This window comes from Nicotiana tabacum, chromosome 22, assembly GCF_000715075.1.
Source record: "Nicotiana tabacum cultivar K326 chromosome 22, ASM71507v2, whole genome shotgun sequence".
In the NCBI taxonomy this organism is placed as follows: Eukaryota; Viridiplantae; Streptophyta; class Magnoliopsida; order Solanales; family Solanaceae; genus Nicotiana; species Nicotiana tabacum.
The window spans coordinates 217,353,174-217,378,034 of record NC_134101.1 but is presented as its reverse complement, the minus strand read 5'-3'; the positions used below and the strand labels follow the sequence as shown (position 1 = coordinate 217,378,034).

Sequence of the window (24,861 nt, the reverse complement as noted above, 5' to 3'; positions counted from 1 at the left end):
CGAATATAGCATCACGACTGAGAGTATGACTATAAAACAAGAAACAACTCAAGATAGCAGGAATAGCCCTATCATGTCTCAAACAGATAAGCACATACCATAAACATAATTTCTAGCATGAATAATAGCTAAAGTAGCCATACAAGTTGAGAAAACACGGAAATAACGTGGCATAAAAGCAAAACAAGGCATATAATAGCCTAAAATGTACTCCGATCATGCATAACTATGGTGTACGCTCATATGCCCGTCACCTAGCACGTGCATCACCCCTAACACATCTCAAATATCATAGCCAACATGGAAATTACCCTCAAACCAAGTTTAGACATGTTGCTTACCTCAAAGCACATGAGTCAATACTCAAAAAGACCTTCCTACATGAATCAACCTCCTAACAACTCAAATATAGTAAAAAAATTCAATAACATCAAACACGACAAAAGAAATCCAGTCCAAGTAATAAAGCTCCAATCTTTATTAAAAACGTGAAACAAAAAGTCAACCTGGGGCCCCCTCCCAAAATTCGACAAAACTCACAAATCCCGATTACCCATTCGAATACGAGTCCAAATATACAAGTTTCATCCAAATCCGACTTTGTATCGGCATTCAAATCTCCATTTTCACTCTCCAAAAGCATAGTCAAAATCCCCATATTTCACCTTCACATCCCATAATCTATATGTAATAATCCATGGGTAAACAAGATATAATGTTAAAATTAAGTAGAAATTAATTACCCTCTTGCTTTGTGTGACAATCCCCTTCATAAATCGCCCCTCTCCAAGTCTTGGGCTCAAAATATGAAATAATGGGTCTAAGTCTTGAGATATAACTTTTTAAAAATCTGCCCAATGATACCCTTCGCGAAGCACAACCAGCTCTAGCACTCAAATAACCCTTCACGAACGCGGTCCCCTCCCACGAATGTGAAGCACCAATACTTACTGGCCTATGCGAATGCGATCTCCTACATGCAAATGTGAAGGCCAAATGCCCGGCCAACCCCCAACCTGCCTTCCTCAGCGCGAACGCGAGGCCCAGGTCGCGAATGCGATGGCCACTGGTCACCAAAGCATCGCGAACACGACTCCCCATTGCGAACGCGAAGAAAAAAATACCTCTACCTAAATTAAGCGTTCGATAAAACCTACTAGACGATCATGAAGAACAACATACACCAGCAGACTTCAGCTATCCAACCAAGCTCAAACGATTCGAAATACACTCGAGACCCCCAGGAACCCATTCAATCACATAAACCAGTCCGAAAATATAATACGAACTGCTCTAAGTCTTAAATCACACAAAGTACCATCAAAACTATGAATCGCACCACAATTCAAGCTTAGTGAACTAATCAACTTCAAACTTACAAAACTCATGTTGAACCATGTCTAACCAACTCGGAATGACTCCAAATTTTTCTCATAAGTTACAAATGATATATAGAACCTATTCAACTTCTACAACAACAATCAGACCCCGATAGCCTCAAAGTCAACTCCCAGTCAAACGTTTGAACTACCAAACCTTAAAATTTCCAACGTACGCCAATTAGAGCCAATACAACTTAGGAACCTCCAATTCCAAATCCAGACATATGACTAAGTCCCAAATCACCATACAAACCTATTGAAACCATCAAAATACCATTCTGAGGCCGTTTAGACAAAAGTTAAATCTCGGTTAATTCTTATCTTAAGCTTCCAACCTTGGAATTAAGTTCTCCAATGTACTCCAAAACCTTCCCGAAACTAAACCAACCATCCCCACAAGTCCTATAACAAAAATGCATAAATGGGAAGCATCAAATAGGGGAACGAGGCTCAAATACACAACACGACCGACCGGGTCATAATATTCTCCCCCTTTTAAACAAACGTTCATCCTCGAACGAGATTAGAATCATACCTGGCATGACAAAAATTTGAGGATATGTGCTTCGCATATCATGCTCGGCCTCCCAAGTTGCCTTCTCGACCGATTAAACCCTTTACTGAACCTTCACCGATGCAATATTCTTCGACCGTAGCTTCCAAACCCGCCTATCCAAAATTGTCACCGGCTCCTCATCATGAGTTAAATCTTGTCGAACTGCACCAAGTTGAAATCCAACACATGTGATAGATCCTCATAGTACTTTCGGAGCATGGAAATATGAAACATTGGTTGAACTCCTAATAAGTTGGGTGGCAATCAAGTCTATAAGCCACCTCACCAACCCTCTCCAAAACCTTAAAAGGGCCAATATACGAGGGCTCAACTTGCCATTCTCCCCAAATCATCACATACTTCATAGGAAAAACTTTGAGAGTAACCTTCTCATATACCATGAAGCCACATCACGAGCCTTCCCATCAGCATAACACTTTTTTCTAGATTACACTATACGAAACCACTCCTGAATAAATTTTACCTTTTCCAAAGTATCATGAACCAAATCTGTGCCCAATAGCCTATCCTCATCCAGCTCAAATCAACCAACCGGAGAGCGATATCGCCTCCCATATAAGTCCTCATACGAAGCCATTTGAATACTATATTGGTACCTATTGTTGTATGCAAAATCTGCTAATCGAAGAAATTTATCCCACTAGCCTCCAGAATCTATGACATATGACCTTAATAAATCCTCCAATATATGAATGGTCTGTTCGAACTACCTATCTATCTAAGGGTAAAATGTGGTGCTCAACTCAACTTGCATTCCCAACCCACGTTGAAACACTCTCCAGAAATATGAATTAAACTAAGTGTCATGATCCGAGAAGATAGAAATTGGCATACTATACAAGTGAACAATCTCCCAGATGTAGATCATAGACAATTGCTCCAAAGTGTGGGAAGTTATTATTGGAATGGAATATGCAGACATGGTCAATCTATCCATAATGACCCATACAACATCAAATCTCCTCAATGTCTGTAACGATCTGACCGCTCATTTTGAGCTTTAGCACATTCTTTGGCAGTTTGAGGCCATGAGCAGCTTCACTTCAGGCATTATGACTTGTACGCATGGTCGAAATTAAATTTCGAGAAGTTCGGAGTTGATTTGGAAAGAAAATTCTCAATTCGGAAGCTTTAAGGTGAAAGAATGGACTAAGATTGGATTTTTGAGTAAACAACCCCAGAATCGGGATTCGAAGGTTCCAACAGGTTCGTATGATGATTCTGGACTTGGGCATATGTCTGGATCAGGTTTTGGAAGACCCGAGAATGTTTTGGTGCCTATTGTGGAAGTTAACATTTTGGGAGAATTTCATAAGTTTGGGTTGAAATGCATTTTAGTGTTATCAACGTTCGTTTAGGATTCTGAGTCTGGGAGTAGCTTCGTATGGTGATTCTGGTGTTGGGAGCGCGATCGGAAGTGAATGCGGAGGTCTCTGGGTCATTTTGGAGTCATATGACTAAAGATAAAAATTTGAAGATTTTTGATAAGTTTGACCGGAAGTGGACTTTTTGATATCGGGGTCGGAATCTGATTCCGAAAGTTGGAGTAGGTCTATAATGTTGATTATGACTTGTGTGCAAAAATTAAGGTCAATCAGATGTGATTTGATATGTTTTGGCATCGAATGAAGAAGTTTGAAATTCTAAAGTTCATTAATCTTAGATTGGAGATCGATTCATGATTTTAGTGCTGTTGGACATGATTTGAGGCCTCGAGCAAGTCTGTAATATGTTTTGGGACTGGTTGGTATGATTGGTTGGGGTCCCGGGGGCCTCGGGTAGATTCCGGGTGGTTAATGGATCGAAAATGATATTTTGGAAAAGACTGAAGTTGCTGGTTGCTGGTGTAACTACACCTGCGAGACTAGGGCCGCAGGTGTGGAGCTGCAGAAGCGGCCTTCATGCCACAGAAACAGAAAAGGATGGCTAGGCTGGGACCGCAGATGCGGTCATTTTGTCGCAGATACGGGACTGCATCTGCGGAAGAGAGGACACAGGAGCAGAATGGGCTGGGAGCCTTGGACCGCAGAAGCAGCGTTTGGTTTGCACCAGCGAGACCGCAGAAGTGGTCAAGAGACCGTAGGTGCGGAAATGCTAGAGGCAGTGAGGTTCTTTTAAATCGGGGGTTGGGTTCATTTCAACCTCATTTATTCCATTGGAGTCGATTTTGGGGAAATTTTGAGGTGCCATTTTCACCACCAAGCATGAGGTAAGTAATTTATGCTAGTTTTTAGTTAAATATATGATTATATATGGATTTGGACATGGAAATTGGTAGAAACTTGGGGTTTCAGAGGAAACCTAGAAAAAATTGATATTCTTGGATTTTGACACGACTTTGGGTATGAAATTAAGAGAAAATCATATCTTTGAGTTCGGGAGTTCATGGGTAAACTTTATCTTCGAAAAATTTCGGAATTCGGGCACGTGGGCCCTAGGGCAATTTTGTTAGCTTTTCGATCGGGATTAGGATTTGTTATAAATTGGATTGTAATGAGAAATTAAACATATATTAATGGATTTATATAATTATTGGCTAGTTTTGGAGCATTGTGCATCGATTCGAGTCTTCGGAAGAGCGTGGAATGCTGGTTATTAATCTTCAGAGCTAGGTGAGTCTCCTTTATAACCTTGTAAGAGGGAATTGTCCCCATAGCTGAATAATTGGTTATCTACTCCTATTTGTGGGGGCTACGTACGCACGGGGTGATGAGAGTCTGTGCATAACTACTATTATGCTATTGTCCGAGTAGTCTAGGACCCAAAAGCATGCTATACTTGGAATATCTGTAACCTTATTGACAGTTGATTGCTTAAATCCTATCGAATTGGTAAATGGATTTCTAAAAAGAATTAAACTTCATTTTTTTCTAAATTGTTAAAAGAGAATTGGTTTTCTTTGGATAATTGTTTCCTGATGACTTCTTGATTGATTGTCTATGTGTGTTTAAATTCTGGAATGGGCCGAACGCCTCGATAGATTAAATAGATGCATCTATGGTTCGCGCCATTTAACTTTCTAGCAGTGCGCAGTTTATATATTGTTGGATCGGGCCGTACGACCTCGGCATGATTTGTGCATGCTTGTATTGCTTGCCTTGAAACTTATTGAAGTTGTTATTGCCTCTTCCCGGTTTGAGAATATTGTATAAACGATGAAAAGGAATTTGGAAATTTTCTATAAAAGAAAGAATTTCTTACTTGCTTCATTCCATTGAATTACAATCATGTTTATAAAAATCACCGATTTACTATATTATTGAGATAACATTATTGGACCACTAGTAAGTGTTGAAGTCGACCTCTCGTCTCTACTTCTTTGAGATTAGACGGGATTTTCATTGGGTACACGTTGTTTTCGTACTCATACTACACTTCTGTGCATTTTTGTTGCACATGCATATGCATCTCTAGAGGCCTAGTGGGTGTAGCAGCATGGTTTACACAAAGACTTAGGTGAGCTGCACTTCCCGAGACGACCCGCGGCCAGTAGAGTCTCTTCCAGATTATTGTATTTACTTTCTGTCCAATTTGTATTCCGGACGGTTGTTGTATTGTATTGCTTCCTAGGATTAGCTCATGCACTTGTGACACCGGATTCTGGGATGATTACGGGGTGTCTTGTATTAACTGCTTAACATTCATATTCGGTTTGAAACGATTATCTTTTACTGGTAAAATTGAAGGAAAATCATAGTTTTCAAAATTATTAAAACGCGAATTTAATTAAGTATTTTGGTTGGCTTGCCTGACAGCGGTGTCCGGCGCCATCATGACCCTTAGTGGATTTTAGGTCGCGACAACATGCATGGTATCAGAGCACTAGGTTCCCTTATGTCTCACGAGTCATAAGCAAGTCTAGTAAATTCTAGCGGAGCGGTACAGAGACGTCTGTACTTATCTCCGGGAGGCTACAGGGCTGTTAGGAGTACTTCCCTTCTTGATTCCTCATCGTGCGATTTGATTCCTTTGAGGCTTATGCCTTTATTTCTTTCCTATTAAATCTGATGCGACGTGGAGCGCTTATTATAAATCGGGAATTGAGAAATTTTAAAAGTACTACAGAGGTGGTACGGGATGCTTCTCCCGGCATAGTTGATTTAACTATTGTCGTCGCCTCGTGGAAGGATATTTTGTCGTTTCAGCTCAGTAGCTGTACTTCTGAGAGCTCTGAGGCTAGGCACAAGTTGACATGATGCTTATGAACGATTATCATGCATTATTAATGTGATGGTAGGATGCTTGCCTACGTGTCGGGGCCATGAACAACTTGAAGGGAGGTTTACTCAGTACATGATTTAGAGATTCAATATTTTACTCCCGGTGGGGGGAAAAGCAATTAGCCTATGAATGTCCTAATTTGGGGTGATAGGGTAATGAGACTTGGTATCTTCGAGCGTGGGGGAATTTTCATCTATGACGTGGTATCATCGTCCTCGATGGAATATGTTGAGTTTGTTGGTGTTATGGTTTTCTTCAATTCACCTTTGGGGAAGAATATTGTGAAATAATTGTGGAGAGGAGACTATCAGAGATCGGGATGTGTGGTGGTTCAGGATTGAATCGGTATATCTAGTGTTGATGGCCCAAGAAAGATGACCTCGGGGGGGACTTAAAGTTAGTAGCGGTTCGTGAGTTCAAGCGCTACGAAGATAGATTTTATTTAAGGCAACAACTGAGCAACAAATGATGAGGAAGGACATGTGGGGAGTGTCAGGTGGTGGTTAAAACTTCTAGAAGGCCAGGTATAAGAAGCAAAGGTCGAGTAGTCAATTAAAGGGGTGAGTTCTGCCAAAGTGGGAGAGTGGCGGAGTTGCATATAGGCTTTGTGGTAGGATGACTACGCACCTTAAGGAGAGTTTGGAATGATTTGGGAATTTTAGTGATTGGTGACTAGGGTCTATGGATTTAATTTGAAGTATGGACTATTATATGGCAGGAGATTTGATATAACGGGAAGGAGCTGCTTGAAATGAAGAAGGATACAACATAACTTTGAATTGGAAGGATGTTGCCGCACAATTAATTGATGTCCACGAGGGATGAATGGACTTGTTCAGCTAGAGAGTGAGCTCGAACTCAGGATGGGTTATTGATGTCATAGTGATTGTACCCCGTGCAGTGGCGTTGGAAGATGTTGGGAAGTTATTTCCACAGGTGGGTTATTCCCTGTGAGCAGGTTAGCGGCCGTGTGGTTGGCGAGGCTTCTGCGAAGAATTCTATTGGTTGTACAACAAAGAGATCGGTCGTGCGAATGTGGTGGATGATTCAGAGTATAAAAGGGGTTTTACAGGAAGATTCCAAGAATTTTGGCGGCTGATTGTGCAAAGTTATGTCAATAAGAGATAAAGAATCCTAATGAATTCCAGAGTTGTGTAATAGTGGCTTCGAGCTAAGTGGGAGAGTCCCACCGACTATGATTGGGTGCATGGTTAACTACTTGCGAGGTTTCTGGTTATTAGCATATTGATGGGTTATTTTATCTACGGAAAAAGAACATAAGTGGTAATTTGAGCAAAAGAATTGTTAAAGGTGTGTTATGGTTGGCCTTATTGGCTCATGTTCAAACTTGGGGAAGGATTAAAGATTTATGTCTTGTATAGGTGCGGGTTTCAAGGGAAGTGATTCTGCCGGGTGCTTCGTTGAGAGGGTATTCATGTGCTAGAAGATTCATGGAGTTGATAATATTCGGGGCTGTGAGCATGTGATTTTTTCCCTATACGAAATACTCATATAAAATCCTAAGAAAATAGATTTTTGTTAATTATTTGCCATTTTGGGAATTTTTGTAGAATTTTATTTAATTGTTTGCATTTTGTGCATGTTTAAGTTTTATTTAAATCATGAAAAATACCAAAAATATCATGCATGGCATTTAGGCTTTATTTTTATATTTTTTAGGATTAATCGGTAGTTACTTGTTTTATAAAAATTGAAAATCACAAAAAAATGCTTCATTTCTACACTTTTTCCTTTTATTGATTTTATCTTTTAATTTAGGATTAAGTAGCTTTTATAAATGTTATAATTAGTTAATTAATTTAATTTCACATTTTTAGATAATCTAGGATTTTAATTGAAGAAAAAGAAAAAGAAAACAAAAGAAAAAAGAATAATTGAAAAGAAAAGGCTGGTTTAAATTTGATTGGGCCAAAATTAATGCTGAGCCCAAATCCCTACCCAAACTCACCAACAAGCCCAATTTCCCAGCCCAAAAACCAGATCCGACCCGCATACCCAACCCGTTTGACCCAATTCTTTCATTAAAACCTAGACCTAACACACATTATGGAGATCCCTCACTCCTGGGCTTGAGCGCCATTTACTCCCCTCTCTCATCAGAAGCGATGAAAAACGACCCCCTGTTCATCTTCTTCAAGAACAAGAACGTAGACCCTCCCCTTTAGAACTCCATACAGTGTCGCCCTCATCTTCTGGAGCAAAACAAAGTTCCTCACCCATGAACAAACTTTGAAATTGCTTCTTCTTCTCTCCTCTTCATCTCCTTCAAGAACCAGACCCTTCTCCTTTTTCATTCTCACGCCTTTCTACTGCTCAAAAACGTGCACACATACGCACAATAGCACAGAGATTCACGACAGAGGCTACGGGGAAGATCTGGACAAAAAAAAAGGGTTCAGCGCTTCTTCTGGATTTTCATGTGAAATGGAGTTCGGTTAAGAGGTTGTTGAGTTCACAGTCTCGTTGCCTTCCGTTGGTTTGGTTCTTCTGAGTTGAAATCTGGGGTTCAGATGCTATCTTTTGCTGCTGGATTAATATTGCTGAGCCACACTTGTTTTGATTTCTACCACATTTGGGCTCATTTTAATGCTTTCGTTTTCAATTAGGTCAGTTCTCCAACTTTTCTTGTATTATGATATCATTAAATGATTGAAATTATTGAGACCTTACTTAGTCGTCTTCTTTGGGTTTGTTCAAGATAATCTCTGTTGTTCTGATGTATAATCCATGCGTATTTGTTTTCCATTCGAATGAAACAATGAAATAATTTGAAATGCAATATTTTATGTGAATTACTCGATTCCTGTTGACAATTAGGAATATGGTTGTTAGGCAACTGAATTGGCTATGACGTGTTGGCTTGAACACAAAATTCAGCTTATTAAAAGCTTGCACATTCTGTGTCTCTAATTGTGTCATCTCAGTGATGTTTAATAATCATAGAGGTGATTCATAGTGTATATGGTCTAATTTTATGGAACTAGCTTTTGATTGGTTAAATCTGTAATTTCAAAGTTCCTTTTCATTTTGAAGGAAAGTAAGCATGCATTTTTCGTCTCACTGGATTGACCCTTATTTGAGCTTAACTTGTTTGTAAAGTTGGGAATTAAGAATTCAAGGATATATGAATTGTTCATTAATTAGTTTTGGGCTGAAATCTATCACATTATTAGACCTTGGTTGCTAAAATCTTTAAAGAATTGGGCCGAACGGACTTACTGCTAATAAGCCCAAAACGTTGGATGATTTCAAGATATAGAATTTGGCCATCCGTAAAGTTGTAGATATCTCTAGTAATTTAGCAATACCATTGGTCAGGTTAGTAATTCATAAAAGTTAAACCTTACACTTTTCTATAATAATTTTCATAACTTTAGCCTTCACAATAATCTCAAAAATAGTTTAGATAATAATTTGAGCATCGTAGCTTTGCTTTAGGCACGATTAATAAATCATCGTGACTATGGGTACAGTTCCTGTGACATAGTTATGATACACAATTCCAAAATTTGGGGGCGCATTTCATGTAACCCGATCATAACAACTTCGAATAATAAACCTTTTTTTGTTAAATAATTTGAGGCTTGCCATGCCAAATAAAACCTCTAAGCCCATGGCCCTTACAAAACTAGTTAGCTCTTTTTATAGAAAATTTGAGGTGTGTCATTTTCATTAAATAATCTATGTCCCTCATTCAACTAAGTAATAACCCTTTTAAAAATCGAGTTGTGCCATCAATTGAATTTTTCATGGCCCTCGCAAACGTTGTTATTAATTTGAACCTTCGTAGTTGCTTTAGGCGCATTATTAAATTGATTTTCTTTTAATTACTAAATTCGTGTGTACATTTCATGTAACCCAATTTCGATTCTTAACAATGTTAAATAGAACGTGTCGCAAACCGCAGGTGTATTTCATGTGGTGTGGTTCAAAGCATATTTTAAATAATGTTGAATCTTCCTAAAAGCATTTTAAAATAATTAAAAGCGGTTGATAAGCTGAAATTGCACAATAGGTTAAAATATGTAATAAATCGGATAATAGACCAATTTTAATAGTTAAGTGACCGTGCTAGAACCGCGGAACTCGGGAATGCCTAACACCTTCTCCCGGTTAACATAATTCCTTATCTAGAATTTCTAGTTTGCAGACTATAAAAAATAAAAGTCGATTATCCTCGATTTGAGATTTTAAAATAAATTGGTGACTTGGGACACCAATTAAACTATTCCAATTGGCAACTCTGATTAAATTGAAATAATTCCATTTCGAATAATGTCACTTTAATTGGAAAAACTCCTATACCCCCTCGGGGTGTAAAAAAGGAGGTGTGATAGGGGCCAAGTCAGAGTGGGTGGCTCTCAAGAACGGCCAAGTGGATTCAAAGGGTAAAGTGTGGTGCAATATGATTTCGAGCCTATAAGTACAGTTAAGAAACAAGCTTTGTAGCAGCTTATAAGAAGAGGAACAAAATGTCCTATGATGTTTTGACTTGCAGTGTAGCGTTTGGGGGGTATGAAATGGTTCGTGGGATTTGAGACAGCATGGTCTCGTGATTCACGGTCACTCAGGATGAGTGCGGATGAAGTGTGCTATGTGTTGAATGGAGTTATTCTTCTAAGGCAACCAAGGATAAACTGGAAGAAGATAGACTGGTTAGCCATAATTGAATTGGCATGATGATGGCTGTGACTAGTTCCCTTAGTGTGATTAAGTTATGCAAGTGATTTGTGACAGTACAGGTGAGGCCTGTCGGCAGTCGTAATTGATGTTATTCATAAGTATTCCACTGTTATGGTCTGTTATGTGTAGGCGGATCCTGGAAGGGCTATGGTGGCTTAGACCACTACTTGAAGATTTGCATATTTTACGGTTATGAGAATTCACATGTGTGTTGCTATGGTTCTCCTGAAGTGAGTTAAGTAAAAAGTTTTATATGATGAAGCATTAACCTATTAGTGGTTCCGGAGTTATGATGAAAATCGTGTTCTATCGCATATTGGCATGATGGGTGCAGTAAGTGGTATGGAAATTGAAGTAAGGATCAAGGTTGCAGTTTGGTGTTGACAAGGATGTCACGAGCTCGGATGAGCAGGAAGGGAGTTTCGATGTTTAAAGTAAGTTGGTATTGTCCTCAGCGTCACCTGAGATTGGTGCTTTATGAAAAAGACTTTGCATCCTGGTTAAGGATTTTTTATCGCTTTTCAGTGTTAGTACAACCGGTGGTTTGGATGTACAAACTTGTTATCTGTTATGGAAGGTTGTGGGAGCGTGCCCCACGGGAAGGTTGTATAAGTGTGGCCGGTAGTCACTTGATTGGTTGAAGAGTTGAACCAAGTATGAAGATTGTGGTGATATCATTGATTGGGTAATTTATGCTTGGAGGGCACTTGATTTATTGAGTTGTGGACTGTGGATAATTACTCCAGTTATGATGGTTGTTTTTATGTGTTATGAGAAAAAAAGAGGAGTTATTATGGACCTTTGAAAGGTTGTTAGCCTAGTTTAGTGCTATCAGAATCAGCTTGAGGCCTGTGGATGGATTCGAATGTGAATATGGGCTCTATATCAGGCAATATGTGTTCATTTCGGTAATGCTCTCCATATGGAAGAGTAGTCAGGGTGGTAGTTCGTCGTCAGTTATTTCATGTAATGATATATTGCGCTGTGTGAGTTATGAGACGGCTTGGTAAATTGCTTATGTGTTGAGGTTCCGCGTAGAGATGATGTTATATGAGCAAAATGGCTCTTGAGATTCAGATCGTATATCGCACCTCAGTTGTGCTTGAGTTTTGTAGCTTATAGCGCTATATGTCCCCTCAGGGACCGTATTATGCACTTAGTGTGCTTGTGACCGAAATTCGGTATTTTGTTGTAATGAGCAATTTAGCTCGATGTGCATCTGAATGAGCATTATGTGTGGATCGGGTGGCACGCCGCCATGGGTATGTTATTTGGATTGGGTTGCACGCCGCAATAGTGTGATGTTGAATACAGTTTTCATACTTCATCTTATGTGTGTTTGTTTCCCATTTTATAAGGAAAGTTTATATTAGTTGCACGAGTTGAGTAGTTCCTTCTAGAGTTCGTTTCCCTTTGTATCCCGTTCGAATTGGTGGCCTATTAGCACGTTGTGGCATCATATGAGACTTTCGATCATGTCCGGGGTAACTTATTGCCTGAGTAGTTCGTACTTGGTAAAAAGAGATCATTGGATTTAGGATCAGTGCAATCCGATTATATGAGGTATATTAAGGAGAAAGGACCATTACTTGGTTCAGAATGAGGTGACGGTTCTTGTCAGGAGTATAGACCCAATGATTTGTTGACTCAGTAGTTGGTTATAAGTTTCCACACACCTCTTCCGTCGTGGCAGTGTTGCAAGAGTTGGAACAGGACTTATATATGTCATGAGGTGTGTTGTGAGCGTCAGATTCGTGGAACTTCGGCGGTTATTATCAACGGATATTATTATGGTCATGTGGGTTATGCAATGCATAGTGTGGATTCAACAAAGGTATGCAATCATGTACGGGTGCCTCGTATGGGGATTGATACGGTGTTCGTATGTTGGAAGCAGGCATGACAGAGAATTCCGGATGTTGAAATTTGACTCTAAGGATTATTTGCCTAAATGAAAGAGAATACCTTCAGATTTGATCGAGCTAATGTGCTCAACTGAGTTGTGGTAGCACGGGTAGGTGAACGAGGTGTTAAACAGTGATTTCGGACAACTCTTGCGCAGTTCTTAGCACGTTCGAGGACGAATGTATGTTTAAGTGGGAGAGAATGTAACAACCCGACCGGTTGTTTTGAGCTTTAGCGCGTTCTTCGATGGTTTAAGGCCATGAGTAGCATCACTTCAGGCATTATGACTTGTACGCATGGTCGGAATTGAATTTTGGGAAGTTCGGAGTTGATTTGGAAAGAAAATTCTCAATTCGGAAGCTTTAAGGTGAAAGAATGGACTAAGATTGGATTTTTAAGTAAACAAGCTCGGAATCGGGATTTGAAGGTTCCAACAGGTTCGTATGATGATTTTGGACTTGGCGTATGTCCGGATTAGGTTTTGGAAGACCCGAAAATATTTTGGTGCCTATTGTGGTAGTTAGCATTTTGGGAGAATTTCATAAGTTTGGGTTGAAATGCGTTTCAGTGTTATCAACGTCCGTTTGGGATTCCGAGTCTGGGAGTAGCTCTGTATGGTGATTCTGGTGTTGGGAGCGCGATTGGAAGTGAATTCGGAGGTCCGTGGGTCATTTTGGAGTCATATGGCTAAAGATAGAAATTTGAAGGTTTTTGAGAAGTTTGACCGGAAGTGGACTTTTTGATATCGGGGTCGGAATATGATTTCGAAAGTTGGAGTAGGTCTGTAATGTTGAATATGACTTGTGTGCAAAATTTGAGATCAATCGGACGTGATTTGATATGTTTTGGCATCGAATGAAGAAGTTTGAAATTCTAAAGTTCATTAAGCTTGGATTGGAGGTCGATTCATGATTTTAGCATTGTTGGATATGATTTGAGGCCTCAAGCAAGTCCGTAATGTGTTTTGGGACTGGTTGGTATGATTGGTTGAGGTCCTGGGGGCCTCGAATGGATTCCGAGTGGTTAACGGATCGAAAATGATATTTTGGAAAGGGCTGAAGTTGCTGGTGTAACCGCACCTGCGAGACTAGGGCCGCAGGTGCGGAGCTGCAGAAGCGGCCTTCGTGCCGTAGAAACGGAAAAGGATGGCTAGGCTGGGACCGCAGATGCGGTCGTTTTGCTGCAGATGCGGGACCGCATCTGCGGAGGAGTGGACGCAAAAGCGGAATGGGCTGGGAGCCCTGGACCACAGAACCAGCATTTGGTTCGCACCTGCGAGACGCAGAAGCGGTGAAGAGACCGCAAGTGCGAAAATGCTGGAGGCAGTGAGGTTCTTTTAAATCGGGGGTTGGGTTCATTTTAACCTCATTTCTTCCATTGGAGCCGATTTTGGAGCAACTTTGAGGTGCCATTTTCACCACCAAGCATGAGGTAAGTAATTTATGCTAGTTTTTTAGATAAATACATGATTATATACAGATTTGGACATGGAAATTGGTAGGAACTTGGGGTTTGAGAGTAAACCTAGAAAAAATTGATATTCTTGGATTTTGACCACGACTTTGGGTATGAAATTAAGAGAAAATCATATATTTGAGTTCAGGAGTTCATGGATAAACTTTATCTTCAAAAAATTTCAGAATCCGGGCATGTGGGCTCGAGGGCAATTTTGTCAACTTTTCGATCGGGGTTAGGAATTGTTATAAATTGGATTGTAGTGAGTAATTGAATATATATTAATGGATTTACATAATTATTGGCTTGTTTTAGAGCATTGTGCATCAATTCTAGTCTTCGGAAGAGCGTGGAATGCCGGTTATAGATCTTCAGAGCGAGGTGAGTCTCCTTTCTAACCTTGTAAGAGGGAATTGTCTCCATAGTTGAAATAATTAGTTATGTGCTCCTATTTGTGGGGGCTACGTACGCACGAGGTGACGAGAGTCCGTGCGTAGCTACTATTATGCTATTGTCCGGGTAGTCTAGGACCCAAAAGCATGCTATACTTGGAATATCTGTAACCTTATTGACAGTTGATTGCTTAAATCCTATCGAATTGGTAAATGGATTTCTAAAAAGAATTAAACTTCATTTTGTTTTTCTAAATTGTTAAAGGAGAATTTGTTTTCTTTGGATAATTGCTTCCTGATGACTTCTTGATTGCTTGCCTGTGCGTGTTTAAATTCTGGAACGGGCCGAACGCCTCGGCAGATTAAATAGATACATCTATGGTTCGCGCCATTCAACCCTCTGGCAGTGCACAATTTAAATATTGTTGGATCGGGCTGTACAACCTCGGCATGATTTGTGTATGCTTGTATTGCTTGCCTTGAAACTTATTGAAGTTGTTATTGCCTCTTCCCGGTTTGAGAATATTTGTATAAACGATGAAAAGGAATTTGGAAATTTTCTATAAAAGAAAGAATTTCTTACCTGCTTCATTCCATTGAACTACAGTCATGTTTATAAAAATCACCGATTTACTACATTATTGAGATAACATTATTGGACCACTAGTAAGTGTCGAAGTCGACCTCTCGTCTCTACTTCTTCGAGATTAGACGAGATACTCATTGGGTACACATTGTTTTCGTACTCATACTACACTTCTGGGTATTTTTGTTGCACAGGCATATGCATCTCTAGAGGCCTAGTGGGCATACCAGCATGGTTGACACGGAGACTTAGGTGAGCTACACTTCCCCAAATGACCCGTATCCAGCGGAGTCTCTTCCAGATTATTGTATTTACTTTCTGTCCAATTTGTATTCCGTATGGTTGTTGTATTGTATTGCTTCCCAGGATTAGCTCATGCACTTGTGACACCGAGTTCTGGGATGATTACGGGGTATCTTGTATTAACTGCTTAACATTTATATTCGGTTTGAAACAATTATCTTTTACTGGTAAAATTGAAGGAAAATCATAATTTTCAAAATTATTAAAACGTGAATTTAATTAAGTATTTTGGTTGGCTTGCCTGACAGTGGTGTCCGGCGCCATCATGACCCTTAGTGGATTTTGGGTCGTGACAATGTCCGTGGCAAACCTACCACAAAGTCCATAGTAATATGCTCCCACTTCCACTCTGGTATCTCAGTCTTCTGAAGAAACCCACTGGGTTTCTAATGCTCATACTTGACATGTTCACAATTCAAACACTAAGCAACATATCAAACATTTTCTTTATTCATCCTCTGCCACCAATAGTGCTACCTCAAATCCCGGTACATCTTCGCAACACCTGGATTAATGGAATACCGCGAACTATGGGCCTCTTCCAAGTTCAACTCTCTCATCCAATACACACTAGGAACATAAATCTAGCCTTGTCGTCACAACACACCGTCATTACCAATATGCACCTCCTTAGCACCACCTCGCTGCACCGTGTCCTTAATGACAAGAAAGTGGTGATCATCATACTGACGAGTCTTAATGAGCTCAAACAAGGATGACTAAGATAAAACAAAAGCAAGGACTCTGCTAAGCTCTGATATATCCAACCTCACAAATCTGTTGGCCAAAGCCTGAACATCCATAGCCAAAGGCCTCTCCCTAGCTGGAATAAATGCTAAAATCTGCATGCTCCCCGCTTTTCTACTCAAGGCATATGCTACAATATTTACCATCCCCGGCGATAAAGAATGGTGATATCATAATCCTCCAACCATCTCAGTTGCCTTAAATTCAAATCTTTCTATCTAAACAGATGGTGGAGACTTCGATGATCCGTATACACCTCACTGGACAAGCCATATAAGTAATGCCTCAAAATCTTAAACGTGTGTACAATAGCTTCTAACTCCAAATCATGCACTGGATAGTTCTTCTCACGGGGCTTCAACTGGCATGACGCATAATTAATCACCCTACCATCCTGCATCATCACGCACCCAATGCCAACCCCCGAGGCATCGCAATAAGCTGCATATGACCCAAATCTCGAAGGAAAACCCAATACTAGAGTTGTTTTCAAGGCTGTTTTGAGCTTCTGAAAGCTCTCCTCACACTCATCAAACCACCTTATCAGAGCGCCCTTCTGAGTCAACTTAGTCAATGAGGTTCCAATAGATGAAAATTCCTCTACGAAGCGACAATAGTAAATAGCCAAACCCAAGAATCTCCTATTCTCTATTGCAGTAGAAGGTCTGGGACAACTTTGAACTGCCTCAATCATCTTCTAGTCCACCTTGATCCCATCACTAGATAGCACATGACCCAAGAATGCCATTGAGCCTAACCAAAACTCGCACTAGGAGAATTTAGAGTATAGATTCTTCTTCCTTAATGTCTAAAGCACGATCCTTAAATGTTGTTCATGTTCCTCCCTACTATGGTAATACACCAATATATTATCAATGAACACTATGAAGAAAAAAATCCAAATAAGGCTAAACACAATGTGCATCAAATTCATGAAGGCTGCATGGGCATTAGTCAACCCAAACGACATCACCAAACACTCATAATGCCCATAACGATTTTGTAAAGTAGTCTTAGGGATGTCCGAAGCCCTGATCTTCAATTGTTAATACCACAACCTCAAGTCAATCTTCGAGAACAATATGGCACCCTGAAGGTGATAAAATAAGCCATCAATGTGCGACAATGGATATTTGTTCTTGATGGTCACCTTGTTCAACTGTCAATAGTCAATACACATTCTGATAGACCCGTCCTTCTTCTTCACAAACAATACTGGTACACCCCAAGGTGAAACACTAGGCGAGATGAACCCTTATCTAGCAAATCTTCTGAATGTTCCTTCAATTCCTTCAACTCCATTAGAGCCATACGATGCAGAGGAATAGAGATAGGTTGCGTGCTCAGTACCAAATCAATGCTAATATCATATCACTATCGTGTAGCATGACCGATAAGTCTATTTGAAACACATCCAGAAACTCCCTCACTACTAGAAGTGACTCAATAGTAGGAGTATCAGCACAAATATCTCTGACAAAAGCCAAATATGTCAAACATCCTTTCTCAACCATCCATTTATCCTTCAAAAATGAGATTACTTTACTAGGAGTGCAACCAAGAGAACCTTTCCACTCCAACCTCGTCAACCCCGACATCGGCAACGTCATGGTCTTAACGTGACAATCAAGAATGACATGGTATGGAGATATTCAATCTATACCCAAGATCACACCACAATCCACCATATCTAAGAATAGAAAGTCTGCCCTCGTCTTAAAACCACAAATAGTGAACAGATATGATCGATAAACTCGATCCACCATAGTAGAATCACCAATAGGTATTGACACATGCACATGAGCATTAAGATAACCACGAGGCATACCTAGACGAGAAGCAAAGTATGATGACATATATGAATAAGTAGAACTAGAAGCAAATAATATTGAAGCATCCTTGAAGCATCCTCTACTAGTTTGAGATCCCCCTCTAGGACGCCTACGTCCCCTATGACCTCCACCTAGAGCTAGCTAAGCGGGTGGTGTAGCAACTGGTGCGGGAATCATATCCTGGCCTCCCTGCTATATTGGACCCCTACAAAGATGGGGCAATACTTCCTAATATGCCCCAACTCCCTATACTCATAGCAACCTCTTACTGCAAATGATTGTGAGGCCTGAATCGAAACCTATGAACTAGAATAACTACTAGAAGGATTTGGTACCGACGAACCCTAAATTGATGGAGTGCAGTAAGAGCGTTGATCTAGGAGTGCACTGAATGAAGACTGCACCAAAGGGGTGGTGAATAATAAACTGGCCTGTTAGACTGGCCTCTCAGAAATTGACCTCGACCTCCAGACGAGGCACCACTAAAACTACCTGATAAGACCTCTTGTCCTTAGTCAGCATCATATCTCTAGTCTCGATGTGGATGCGCTCCACACGATGTGTTATCTCAATCACCTGATGAAATAGAGTCCCGGTCCTGGTCTCTCTAGCCATAACAAGGGAAATACTATGGTGAAGACCCTTAATGAATCTCCTCATCCTCTCTTCCTCAGTGGGAATCAAAGCAATAGCATGACAGGATAGCTCTATAAACTTCATCTCATACTCAGTAACTGACATATGGCCCTGTTATATGTACTCAAGCTGCCTCCTCAGCTCCACTCTCCTGGTGCGTGGCACAAAATGCTCTAAATGACTCTGGAGAACTAAGCCCATGTAAGAGGAGGAGATCCTACTAGTCGACCGATATCATAAACCTACTACCACCTCTTGGCCGGCCTTGCATCTGGAAGGTAGTGAATTCAACTGCATTGGACGAAACTAGTCCCAAATTATGCAGAATCTCATGCCAACGATTTAAGAATCCCTGAGCATCCTCTTAAGGCATAAAACTGAAGTGAGGAGCATGCAACTTGGTGAATTTATCTAACCTCTTCATCTTATAAGCTGACATCGTAGGCCTATCATCAGACTATGCAGCAATAGGCTAAACTCGCCCAAATGGCAATGCTATAGGAGTCTGATAACCATGGGCACCTGCTCTAGGTACTAGTAGCTAGAGTCTGCGTTCTGCCCCCTACTTGGGAAGTAGCTGGTACAGTTGGAAATGCCCCCGCCTGAACCAAACTCTCGAACAAATCAACCATGTGAATTAATGCATCCTAAATAACTAGTGAAATAAATAAGCCTTGGGGAACCTAAGTTAGTACCTCCGGCTCCACATAATCATGCACATGAACCTCAAGAGCAGCTAATGGTGGCTCAAAAACAGCTATACAGGATTTATCCGCGGTGCGTGCTATGCCTCTACCTCGACCCTGGCCTCTCACGGCCCTAGTCTGGGGTATCGGCGCCAACTTAGCTGTACCCGACAATAGTGTCCTCACCATATGTGAGAGAGTAGAAAACCAAGGATTCAGACTTAGAGGTAAACAAATCCGTACGACATGGAATGAAAGAAAGGAAAGTTTCCTAACAACCCTGTAGCCTCTCGAAGATACGAAAAAACGTCTTTGTATCGCTCTACATGACTCTGTTAGACTTGCTCATGACTCAAGAGACCTAAGCAACCTAGTGATCTGATACCAACTTGTCACGATCCAAACTCCCACCGGAGTTGTGACGACGCATAACTCAACTTGCTAGGCGAGCCAACAATTAAATGACAACAATAAACTCAAATAACAGATTTGAATAGTCTAAACAAAAAAATAATTATAAATAACTGGAGCCAAATAATCGTAATACATCTAAAACCATTCCATGATCTAGTGTCAACGAGCACTACAAGATTTAAATACAGAGTCTAATCCAAAGTACAAAACCATTTGAAAGATAGAACTGTGATAACATAAACAAAGCAACAAGGGACTTCAAGGCCTAAGAATAGAATCAGTAGCTACCTCAAATCTCCTAGAATTGATACTGGTGCCTCTAGCTAACAAATCGCCTCTCTCGATAGTACTTGGATATGCACATGAAGTGTATAGCGTAGTATCAGTACAACCGACCTCATGTACTCAATAAGTAACAAGCTTAATCTCGGGCTGAAAGCAGTGATGAACTCAATAAGGTTCAATACTCAATACCAATAACAAATAACAAAAATTATAACATAATAATGGCAAAAAGAAGTAGCTAAAGCAATATTAAATTCAACCTTGTTAACAATTAGCAGGGAAATAGGCATGCTTTTCAAGAATAGTTGTTAAGGCATACATTTTTTCACAAAATTCATCTAGGCATGGTTTATCAATTTAATAGTGATCCCAAGTTCATACATGTAAATAAGGGCATCTAGTACCAATAAACATGAGGAAAAAATCACAACTTAGTACTTGCATGACAAGTAAACATGCTAGAACCAACGATCAATATCACATAGGGCATATCACACACGTCACCTCATAATCAATACCACTTAGCCCAATGTGGGGCCTTCCGTACGCGTCACCTCATAATCTATGCCAAATCGACTATATGGCCCAAGATTAGTCATCAACCGCTCAAGTCTCAAATATACAATCTCATAGTACTCACCTCAAACTATGTCACACATATAAGGGCATCAACAATATGTGAGATAGCATATTGAGAATGCACAGAGACAGTGATATAATATGCATATATAGCATTATAATTGAGAAAATGACTACAGTTAAGTAAAACAACTCAAGATAGCAAGAATATCCCTATTATGTCTCAAACAGATAAGCACATAGCCTAGACTTAATTCCTAGAATGAATAGCTCAAGTAGTCATACAAGTAGAGAAAATTCAGAAATAACGGGGAATAATAGAAAAACAAGGCACATAATAGCAAAAATATACCTGAATCATGCATAACCCCGGTGTATGCACATACGCCCGTCACCTAGCATACGCGTCACCTCCAACATATCTCAAATATCATAGCCAGCGGAAAAATTACTCTCAAACCAAGTTTAGACATGTTACTTACCTTAAAGCGCATGATTCAATACTCCAAAAAGTCCTTCCCATGAGGATCGACCTCCTAACGGGAATCTTGTCAAAAATATCTCAATAACATTAAACACGGCAATTGAAATTGATTCTAAGTAATAAAGCTCCAATTTTTATCAGACAGCAAAATGACAACAAAAACATCAACCCAAGCCTGTCTCTCAGAATCCAACAAATGTCACAAATCCCAACTACCTATTCCAATACGAGTCCAAATATACAAGTTTCATCCAAATCTGACTCCATATTGGAGTTCAAATCCCCATTTTTCACTCTCCAAAACTATAGTCAAAATCACCAAATTTAACTTTTAAATCCTATAATCTATCCATAGGTAAATAAGATATAATGTTAAAATAAAATAAAAATAACTTACTCTCTTGGTTTGTGTGAAAATCCCCTTCAAAAATTGCCCCATACGAATTAATGGGTCTAAGTCCCAAAATATAACACTTTAAAAATCTGCCTAGTGATACCCTTCGCGAACACGGTCTAACCTCGCGTTCGCGAAGCACAACCAGCTCGAGCCCGGAAATAACCCTTCGGAAACAGAACCCCCATCCCCCGAACACAAATCACAAATACCTACTAGTCTACACGAACGTGATCGCCTACACGCGAATGCGTAGGCCAAATTCATGTCCAACCCCCAACCTGCCTTCCTCATCGCAAATGCGACGCCCAAGTCGTGAATGTGAATGCCACTAGTCACCAAAGCATCGCGAATGCTAAGAACAAAATTCCTCTACCCAAATTAAGCCTTCGCGATTGCGAGATCCGCGCTGCAATCGTAAAGCACACCAGACACTAGCTGACTTTAGCTATCCAACCAAGCTCAAATGATCCGAAATCCTTTCGAAACACACTTGAGGCCCCCCAGGACCCCATTCATTAACTACAACCAATCCCAAAAACATAACACAGACCTACTCGAGGTCTCAAATCAGACATAGTAATATCAATACTACTAATTGCACCACAATTCAAGCTTAATTACTAATCAACTTCCAACTTTCAAAACTCATGCGGAACCACGTCTAACAAACTCAGAATGATCCCAAATTTTGTACACAAATTTCAAATGACATAAAAAATCTATTTCAATTTCCAAAAGAACAATCCGACTCCGATAGCCGCAAAGTCAACTCCCGGTCAAACCTATGAACTTCCAAACCTTCAAATTTCCAACTTTTGCCAATGAGACTCAAGACAACCTAGGAACCTCCAATTATAAATTCGGACATACACCTAATTCTAAAATTACCATACGAACCTATTGGAACCATCAAAGCAACATTTCGAGGTCATTTATACAAAAGTCAAACCTTGGTCAACTCGTATAACTTAAGCTTCCAACATTGGAACTAAGTGCTCTAATTCACTCCAAAACCTTTCCGAAACCAAACCAACTATTTCTTTAAGTCACATAACAACAAATGCACATATAGGAGCATCAAATAGGGGAACGAGTCTCAAACACACGAAACAACTGGCCGGTCATTACAAACTATACTAGATATGCATATGCCCTAGAATGGACAGATAGAAGATGCACATGTATTTAATACTCCCTCCGTTTCATATTAAATGAGGTACTTTCCTTTTTAGTCTGTTCCAAAATAAATGACACATTTCTAAATTTGGAAATAATTCAACTTTAAAATCTTTCATTTTACCCATTTACCCTTAATGAGAAGCTTTTATAGCCACATAAATGTCATGGCCCCACAAACTTTTTACCCCTTAAGCTTTTAAGACCACAAGTTTCAAAAGTCTTCTTCTTTTTTCTTAAATTCTGTGCCGAGTCAAACTACCTCATATAATATGAGACCGATGGAGTAATAATTATGCAGATATGTGCTCGTGAAATTTCTATGTGACTACGAAGGATTCATATCAAGAACAAGCTCTCATGCTTTCATAAATAATCATAAATCTAGGCATGGTCTCTAACTTTAATAAGAGAGCGAATGTAGCCATAGAAGCCAAACAAATCATGAATCAAGATGAGCATATAATTAAAACAAGGCATAGAGTATGTCAATTCTACCCCAGACATGATATAAACTTGATACGTGCATATATCATCTCCACCTCATATATACACCATCCCAATACCTTAAACACATAGCAATCTAGTCAAATCCTAGGGGATTCCCTCTTAACAAGGTTAGCCAAGAGACATACTTCTTCCTCGCTAGCTTCAACCTCAAATTGCATCAAAACCTCGCTCTAGCCTTCCAGTTATGCAAATCTAGGCCAAACATCATTCAAGGAAGTCAAACAATTCTATAAGAAGCGAACCCAATCCATAAAGCTTTGATCTTTGAATAATTCCCAAAAAGTCAATAAAAATAAGCTTGGGCCCGCATTCCCGAAATACGAAACCAATACCAAAATTCAATGACTCATAACCTACAAAGTCCAAATATAAAATTAGTTATCAAAATCGAGTCTGAAACGGTGCATAAATATCCAAAATACATTCTCTAAAAGTGTAGACAAAAACCCCAAATTTCCTTTCAAAATTCCACATTTTAGATGTAAAAATCTATGGGAATTCATGATATATAATTAAAATCAGGTAGAAATTACTTACCCTTAAATCAATGATAAAAATCTCCTCAAACGTTTCCTCTTCCCGAGCTTCAAATCCCAAAATATGGAAAAATTGAGCTAACCCTCAAAATTATAAAGTCTGCCAGTTGTCTCGTATCTACGGAAAAGACCATCACATTTGTGATACTACATCTACCCTCTAACCCCCTCCCGCATATGCAAACTCCATTCAAGTTTCCAACCTTCACATCTGTGACTTTCCAAGTGCGTAACACCCATCGCAAATGTGACCCTGTATCCGCACCATACACTTCACAAATGTGGACTCCTTTGCCAGGTCTGTTCCTCGCATCTGCGACCAAAACTCTGCAGGTGCAGCCACACAACTTCACTCCTTCTTACGCAATAGTGACCACCTCCAGACCATTATAAAATTTTAAAAAAATGATAGACAATCCATAAAGGTGGCCTCGCACCTGTGACCACTCTATTGCAGGTGCGAAGAGCTAAAACCAGGACTCCCGTAAGACACAAAAATGCTCTGGAATCCTTTCGAAACACAATCGATCCATCAAGACCCCTTATTTGACCACCCACCTGGTTGTTTTGTGTATTTTATGCATCTCATATGTGTGTTTCTTGGTTTGTGACTCGCAGGGTGGTTGGTTTGGCTTTGGGAATATTTGAGAGTGAATTCTTATTCTCATTTTTGAAGCCTAAACCAACGTTTGATTAAATTATAATTGACCTTAGATTGGCGTTTTGATGGTTCCAATATTCATATGGCGATTTTGGGTTTTATCATATGTTCGGAATTGTTTGGGGGTTCCTAGGATATTTTCACTCTATTTGCCAAAAGTTGGCGACTGGTGAGATTGCAGAGTTAATAAGTTTGACTGAGGGCTAACTTTGATGTTATTGGAGTCAGATTGTTGTTCCAAAATTTTGTATAGGTTTGTTATATCATTTGGAACTTGTATCCTACATTTGGTTGGAATCCAGATTGGTTAGTCTTGAATCGGACGCGTGATTTGAAGTTTGGAAGCTAATGAATATAAGAGAAGTTTAAATTGGGTTTTAACCATTGATTCTT

General features: G+C 39.8%; 1 long non-coding RNA gene across 4 annotated transcripts in view; it reads left to right on the top strand.

Annotated features, from left to right (window-relative positions):
• The first annotated feature begins 8,247 nt into the window (after positions 1 to 8,247).
• The window catches only part of LOC107821912 (uncharacterized), a 28,610-nt gene continuing 11,996 nt past the window's right edge, over positions 8,248 to 24,861 (top strand). For 3 of the 4 annotated variants that reach the window (XR_012705390.1, XR_012705391.1, XR_012705389.1), the window contains exons 1-2: positions 8,260 to 8,807; positions 15,417 to 15,474. This is a non-coding gene — a long non-coding RNA (uncharacterized LOC107821912). Of the gene's footprint in view, positions 8,808 to 15,416; positions 15,727 to 24,861 lie in introns of those variants that run through there. The other variant, XR_001656266.2, reaches the window with a different exon arrangement.